The following is an 8,612-nucleotide window of genomic DNA, read 5'->3' as shown; positions in this document are numbered from 1 at the left end:
CTTCATGTCACACCAAAACTTTAGCTTAAAGTGGATCATAGCTCTAAATGTGACCACTAAAAACTATAAAGTTCTTAAAAGAAATTATAGGAGTAAATCTTCATGACCTTTGGTTATGCAAAGCCTTCTTAGATTGACACCGAAAGTACAAGTATCTAAAGAAAACATAGGTAAGTTGGATTTCACCAAAGTTAACAATGTCTATGTTTCAAAGAATACCATCCACAAAGTGAAAAGCAAACATGTAATGGGAGAAAATATTCACAAATCACATATCGGATGAGGAATCCGCATCTAAGAATGTAAGGAACAATTCAACAACAACAACAAAAAGTAACCTAGTTAAAAAATGGTCAAATGAATTGAGCAGAAAGTTCTCCAAAGACAATTAGAAAATGGCCAATAAGCACAACAGCAGATGTTCCATGGTTGTTGGTCACTAGAGAAATGCAAATCAAAATCACAAGACACCACTTCACATCCACTGGGGTGGCTAAACCCAAAAAGAGAATCAACGAGTGTTGGCAAGGATGAGAAGAAAACAGAGATGGCCTGCACAGCTGGGGGACTATAAAATGGTGCTGCAGCTTTGCCTAAGTGCTTGGGATGCAGCTCCTTAAAATGTTAAGTATGGAGAGATCACAAGATTCAGAAATTCTATGCCTCCGTTTACACCCAAGGAAAGTGAAAACATGTCCACACAGAAACTAGTACCAGAATGTGCATACAAGCATGTTCACACTAGCACTGAAAAGTAGAAACAACCTGAATGTGTGTTCCCCAATGGATGATCAGATGAACAAATTGTGGTACAGCATGAACTACAATGCTATTTGACAATTAAAAGAAATAAAATGATGATGGATGATTGTACATGAGTTGTGACTTTTAAAAAGCTGTTTAAAAATGATAGACATATCAAAAAGACACCGAGGTTCTGCCTCTAAGGGTCCTACTGTTCAAATTTGGGAAATTCTGAGCATTGACAGAACTTCTTATAGTTGTATCTACACAAGGTGGCAGAGCTAAGATTCCAGTGCAGTCAACCTGCCTACACAGCCTGTATTCTTCACCATTACAATATCTTGCCTCTGCAGAGCATTAAACAGGCACAAAATCTGATGAGGTGTAGAGGGGAAAAGGTGAGAGAGGGTGGACATTGGGAGGTCTTGCAAGAAGATGAAATGCTTAACTTGAATCTTGCATTTCACATAGGATCTAGCAAAGCAATTGAGGATAGAAAGGGAGGGGAGTAGACAAAGGCAGAAAGATCATGACAAGAAAAAGCACAGGAAGTGAGATATCTCAAGCTTTTTCACAATGGCAAGACACGAGGAGAGGTTGTGTAAGCAGGGGAAGGAGAGGGCATATGTCAAAAGTTGATGCCTGAGGGGTAAATTGGAGCCAGGGTACAAAGTAGGGGATATGCCCTTATACCATATTTCAACTATATCCTGAAGTTTACAGAAAGTCATTTTTGAAAATTTATCAATCAAAGAAAGAAAATTCTACATTGGAACAAATTTATTTTTGCTTTTGTGTCTCTCTGGGCCCAGTCAAGGACAGGGTGCTTTTGGAACTTCAGCTGAAGACGAGAATTTTATCACCTCTGCAGAGAGTCAGCATTGCTCTTTCATCATGGGAACTGGTGACTGGAGTGCACTGGGACACAGCCCCTTCCATATAGGTAGGTGCTGGTGGTCTCACAGGGGCCATCCCATGAAGGTTCCTTCAGACAACCTCCTGGATATGCTATCAACAGGAGAGGTGGACCTGAGGAAGAGTATGCCATGCGGTACCTGTTACATGAAAACATGTAGACTCTTACGGTTTGGATGTGAGGTGTCCCCCAAAAGCTCATGCATAACACAACCCAGGAAAGTTTAGAGGTGAAATGATTGGGTGATGAGTTTTGACTTATTCAGGGTGTTAATTCCCATCAGTGGATTAACTGAGTGGGAACTGTAGGCAGGTGGGGTGTGGCTGGAGAAGGTGGGTTGATAGGGGCATGCCTTGGGGGTATATATTTTGTCTGTCATAGGGCGTGCTCTCCCTGACTCTACTTCCTGGTGCCATGTCCCCAGCTGTTTTCCTCAGCCACACTCTTCTGCCATGATATTCTGCCTCACCTTAGGCCCTGAGGAATGGAGCCAGCTGTCAATGGACTGACACCTCTAAAGCCATGAGCCCCCAAATAAACTTTTCCTCCTCTGATTGTTCCTGTAGGTCTTTTTGTTGCAACAGTGAAAAAGCTGACTAAAACATAGAATATCAGAAACTCGCCTTCCCCACTCTAGAAGAAATAATTTGGTAAACATTTTATAGTGGATATAGACCAGCGCAGTGAGGAACAGGAGTCTGTGGTAGAGGCATCGACCATTGTAATTTGGAAATTAGAAGTTAACAATGATTTGTCTGATAATCATAAATTTGTCGAATCTAGACTTACTAGTTACACTTATAATTTCTCAGACTATTTAAACCATATGGGTTCATTATTTGTAGGAATGGAGAACATTTATACCATCATATTGATTATCCTAACCCTAATAACATTCTTTCATCAGGTACCTAATTAATTCTCAGTTCAAGCTTACAGCATCCTACTTTGCCTTTGGACTTCTCCATCTCCCTACCCACCTACAGCCCCCAGGGTGGATTCAAGAACGCATTCACCATGTCCCCTTCTCCAGTCATGATTCAATGGTGGGCAGTGACCTAGGCTCACCAACAGATTATTTTAATTCCAGGCCAGAGTACCTGGGTCAGGAATGGGCATCATACCCACATGGGCCAACCTAAGTTTTCCTTACAGTTTGTCAAATGAACCCTACCAAGGGAGACAGTTTTCCTTTCTCTGGAAGCATGATCTCTAGCTGCCAGCTATCATCTTCTGCAGCCAATGGAAGAATGAATCTGCAGGAAGAAGCCAAAGGAAAGCCTGGACTGCTGACCTACAGAAATATGAGGCAATGAATAAATATCATTTAAGTTATTGAGTTTGTCATAGTTTATTATTCAGCAACAGAAAACTAATATAGTCTCTTTAACAATCTCTAAAGCCTATAGTGCAGACCATTAATTTTTAAAATGCTTAGAAAAAATATAGTATATTGTTATCTCTGTATTGTTCCCCAATATTTAAATTAAAAATTAAGACAATTTTGTAAATAATTTTGTTATCTAGATACTCAGATATGATATTGGCACCAGGGTATCTTAATTTGAAAATCTCATCCTTGTTTAGAATCTAACAACACATGAAATGACTATCACTGTCAAGCACTGTGCTAAGCACTTTACCTTGATTATCACATCGTATTCTGTCAACAAACAGTGAGATGGGAATTACCATGATTACAGATAAGAAAATTTATGTTCAAAGAGTTTAAGTGCCTTCCTTAAGCTTGCTAGAGAAAGATTTTCTAGCTAGATATTTTCATTCTGAATCCTATGCTTTGTTTGTGTGTGTGTGTGTGTGAGAGAGAGAGAGAGAGAGAGAGAGAGACAGAGAGAGAGAGATTGAAAGAGAGAGAGAGACAGAGAGAGAGAGAGACAAAGAGAGAGAGATCATGGAATGATGCAAAGCTATGCAAAATTATGTAAAATAAGTAAACATAACACGGATTCCTAAAGTCTAACACAACAATTGTCCATATGCAAACATAAAGTCAACATACATGAAAGCATGCTTCTTGGTACATACTGTTATAATGGAGAACAGTGCTTTTCAAGAACCTTGGGTAGGACCAGCCTGTGATGGCCTCTTTGATGAGAAGAATTGGAATGTTTACAACAACAGACTTCACAATATGAATTGCAAAAAAAAATGAGCAAATATATCAAAACTTTTCTTGGAAAAAAAATATTCAGACTCTGTGCATATCCAGACTGTCCTGCTGGGTTTAAGAATGGAGAGCACCCTGTGGTAAAGCAGTTCTGAAACAACATCTCCAGGTTTGTTTCATCCTGGTTCTATTTAAAATTGCTGTCAATGATAATAAAAGTATGCTTAGTTACTAATTTAATAAAATATTTTTATTCTAAGCATTATGACTTTTTTCATATCTCACACCATTACTTTCCTTTATTTGTGGGCCTAAAACTTTGCTATCTGTGAAAACAAATTGATGATTTCTTCTATCAAATGGGAAGAATTGTCTTGCTCTCTACTCATTGTTTGGTATTTTTCATACTTTTGCATGTATTTTTATATTTCAAAGTCTCTTCCCACATGTATGGAAATGTCTTCCTGTGCCTGTCATTGAAGATCATACCATATTTTAGAAAAAAATATAAACTTATTTTCCTAATTTTGTGAGATTGTGTTGGTGTTTGCTGTACTGGAATTGCACACTTTGTGGAATGCTCCTCTGTAAGCACAATTCCAGATGAGGAACGATGACTGGGACGAGTGATGAGTGCTGTGATTGTTTCTGGACAATAAAAAAACTGTTTATAATACTCTTTTTTTCCAAGTTTTTTTGCAATGATCACATATGGAGAAAGAAAGAAAGAAAGGAAAGAAGGAAGGAAAGAAGGAAAGAAGGAAGGAAGGAAGGAAGGAAGGAAGGAAGGAAGGAAGGAAGGAAAAGAACAGAACCTGGGTGCAGTGACGCACACCTGAAATCCCAGCAGCTCAGGAGGCTAAAGCAGAAGGATGGCAAGTTCAAAGCTAGCCTCAGGAACTTAGTGAGGCTCTAAGCAAGTTAGCAAGACCCTGTCTTTAAAGAAAATATTAAAAAGAGCTGGGGATGTGACTCAGTGGTTAAGCATCCCTGGGTTCAATTCCTGATACCAAAAATAAATAAAGAAATAAAGAACATTCAAGTTTTAAAACTGATATATCACTTGTGCTGATGCTAGGGTCTAAGTTTGTCCCCTCGGATTCCTATGTTGCAATTTGATCCTCAGGATGATCGTACTGAGAGGATGCGATGATGTCATGACAGTTGGGTTAATGTCCCCATAAAAGAGTTGAAGGGAGCTCCCTTGTGCCTTTTGTTTTTTTACCATTTTTACTCTTTCATCTCTTCCACCATGTGAGGCTGCCACTGAGAGAAGTCACCAGTTATGGAACAGGCCCCATCAGTCAGGAAACTTTCCAGAGCCTTGGACTTAGACTTCCCCACCTCAGTACTGTGATGAAATTCATCTCTGCTGTTTATAAATTGCTCCGCATTGGGTAGTTTCTTATAGTAGCAGGAATTAACTAAGATGTATTTAAGGCAGACTAAATAACTACCTCCATAGCTTCATCCTGTAAGCACCTGTTATTGGAGAGTAGCAAGAACTGATTGATCTGTAATGGGGGGTTGAAGGATGGGCATAGCAGGGCAGAACTGGTAGCAGTATTCAAGTTCCCACCACTCTACAGAGAAGCATAGTGATCTTTTAAAGACTTAGTTACCGCTGTGTTCCTGCAAATCCTCTATGCTGACTAATTGATCCAATTAAACCTTCTAGCTCACTTGCCTCCCTGCCTCTGTAAATGCACACTGCCACTCAATAACCAGCACAACCATCTCACCTCCACCAGGACAACCGGAGGATTGCAACTTCCACTCCCATCCTACAGACAGGATAGCGGGCACTGCTGGAGACGGCGACCTTCTGAAAGTCAACATTAAAAGGAGACAGAAAGAATTAACACTTAAACTTAGGTCTTGATTCCAAGACATTGGAACATATTCTTGAAGCCCTTGTGCCATTTGATTGAGTTCTCCTCACAAGTCTCATGCCTCAGAAACCCTTCAATTTCCAAGATGGAGGCCAAAATAAGAACCTGTCATCCTTCCCTTCCCAAGTTTTTGCTGGTTTCTGGAGAGGAGGAGGGAGTCCCTAGTAGAATGCTAAGTGTAGCACATTAAGGCATTCAAACCCCACTTGTATCTTGGGAATCAGCCACTGGAGGGACTTCAGTAGCCTATTCCAAATTCTCAGATTCTGACCTCACAGAATTCCCTAGTTCATGGAAACCCTTGACACATGTCAACAGAAAGCAAAACAAAGAAAGCTTCTTTAAGGCTTTGGCAATTTTACTTCTCAGGACTGGATTACTACAGGTTGCTAAAGGACCAGGCTGGTCAGGAGATACTAGGAGGGAAACGATACTAGTCCCTAAAACAAGCACAAGACCAACATGGAACGATCATGAGAGTCACAGACAGCAACCAAAGGGCCGTCCCAGGCTGCAGAGAACAGGCCAGGAGCAGAGTCCCCCTTAGGAACCAGTTCACTCTTCAGATTGTGTTCATGACAGTCAAACCCAATCAGAAGTTTAAGGAAAGGAGTGTGAATAGAGAATGCAAAGATGAGAAGGAAAGGATGCACCTCAAGGTTTCATTTGGTTTTACCCAGGAGAGTATGTTGTGGGTGTTAGGACAGGGGCCGCTTGCCTCAGCCTCTGTGGTTTTAAGGTCCTCCTTGCTGTGGGATGACCAGTGCTTCATATTGGTTCCCCTTGGGGACAGCAGGGCCCATGGGCATGCGCATGTGTGCACACACCTGCCACGGCTGCAAGGCACACTCAGCTGGTGAGGACTTCCTGAAATGTCATTCCCCAAAGCAACTGCTGAGCTGCTCCCTGTACCTGAAGGACTTGACGTTCCTTACAGCCAAGATACTCTGCAGTGCCCCTTCTTCCCCTGGCCCCTTTACTCACCCCCCACCCCTTCTCTCCTCCAGTTAAAAGAAAGCTGGTTAAGAAGTTATAAAGTTTATGATTTTTTTCACCCATCAGTGCCCGTAAATACTTTCATGAGCTGTGACTCATTGATTTTTCCTCACGAAGCACTTGTTGCTATTCATCTTCTGAGTCTCAAAAAGATTTGCTCAAAGAATGTTTGCAGAACACAGTTTAAGGTCTGAATCACTTAAACACATGCTTCAGTTTCAGACAATGCCCTGGGTCTTGTAGAGAAATGTGCTGTTCTCTCAACGGACAAGGACTGTACTTTCTTCAGCCCCCACGTTCCCCACATAGAGGCACAAAGGAAATATTTGTTCAATGACTGAGGTTAGTTGATTTGCCTTTTTAAAATAATCACAATGAGTGACCACATATTTTGGTACACATGCTTTTAATATTTAGTTATTTGAGCAGACTGAGTTGGTAATTCTTTATATAAATGCTAAGATAACAGAAGCAGTAAATCTTGCATCTAGCTCAAGAATGTTAAGAAGCAGGTTTACATTTTCATCTTTATGATCCTTTTCATTCAATTTACATACATCATACATACATAAATATTTTGGTCTTTCTTGTTGGGACCTTGAAAATCTGGTCTGACTAATGAAGGTTGGTGGTGGTTTTTTCAAAAACAATGACAATAATGAGAGATCAGTAAAAGCTCAACCACAATAATACATGCAATAAAATGTTTTGTACACATGTGCAGTGAAATGTAATGTTACAGACTCCGCAAATGCAAGTCTGGCTTTAACTCGAGAATGGTAGCTCTTCCCCAGCTTCCTTATAGATTCCTGGAGCTAGAACCTTAAATGCCTTATTGTTCTCAATCTTTGGACAAGATTTTCTTGCCCATTTGAAACTTCCTAACAATAAGGACAAATAAAACATGGATCATTTAACAACAGGGATGAGAACCGAGTCACTAGGCAGTTTCATTGTTGTGTGAACCTCCAAGAGTACACTCAAACAGATCAGCATGGTGTGGGTTGATTGTGTCACATGAATTCTTGATGCAATCAAGAGATATAGTATACATGAGATACATGAGGTTGCTGTTGACATAACATGGCACTGAGTTTTATAATAAACTTTCTTAATAAGTAGGAGTACACTCTAAAATAACAACTAAAATATAGTATAGCAAATGCATAAGCCAGTAACAGTAATTTATTATTATTATCAAGTATTATGTACTGTACCTAACATTATATGCTCTATATGCTTTTATATGAGTATGTTTGTTTACAAATATGTTTGTTTACAGTAGGTTTGTTTACACCAGCCTTGCCACAAACACCTAAGTAATTCTTTGTGCTATGATACCACTAAGCAATAAAAATATTTCAGATCCATTATAATCTTAAGGGATAACCACATATTTGTAACCCATTGTTGACAAAAGTGTCACTAATTGGCACATACTGTAGTCTGCCTATATCCGGTCCTTATGGTCTGAATGGATCTGCCTTTGGTATTGACCCAAATCATAGCTCCCTAAGGAGTTTGTCAGCAGAACAGAAAGCCAATGACTTCAAAAGTTAAATTCCCCATCCCTTATTTTATTCCCATGTTGCTCTCAAAAATTATTGTACCTTAGTTCTGATCATCTGGTGGCTTAAGAGTAGTTTTATATTTTTTTAAAAAATCATCACCTTTAGCCAGGCACAGTAGCACATGCCTGTAATCCCAGTGGCTTGGGAGACAGGAGGATCATGAGTTCAAAGCCAGCCTCAGCAATGGCAAGGCATTAACCAATTCAGTGAGACCCTGTCTCTAAATAAAATGCAAAATAGGACTGGGGATGAGGCTCAGTGGTTGAGTGCACCTGAGTTCAATCCCCGGTACTAAAAAAAAAAAAAAAAAAAGGAAAAGAAAAATTATCATCTTAAGCAAATACACAATGAATAATACTATGCAA

This window comes from Marmota monax, unplaced genomic scaffold (genome assembly GCF_021218885.2).
Source record: "Marmota monax isolate L192 unplaced genomic scaffold, Marmota_monax_Labrador192_F-V1.1 WCK01_AAM20220418_F8-fsc00122, whole genome shotgun sequence".
Classification (NCBI taxonomy): Eukaryota; Metazoa; Chordata; class Mammalia; order Rodentia; family Sciuridae; genus Marmota; species Marmota monax.
This window is presented reverse-complemented; position numbering follows the sequence as displayed.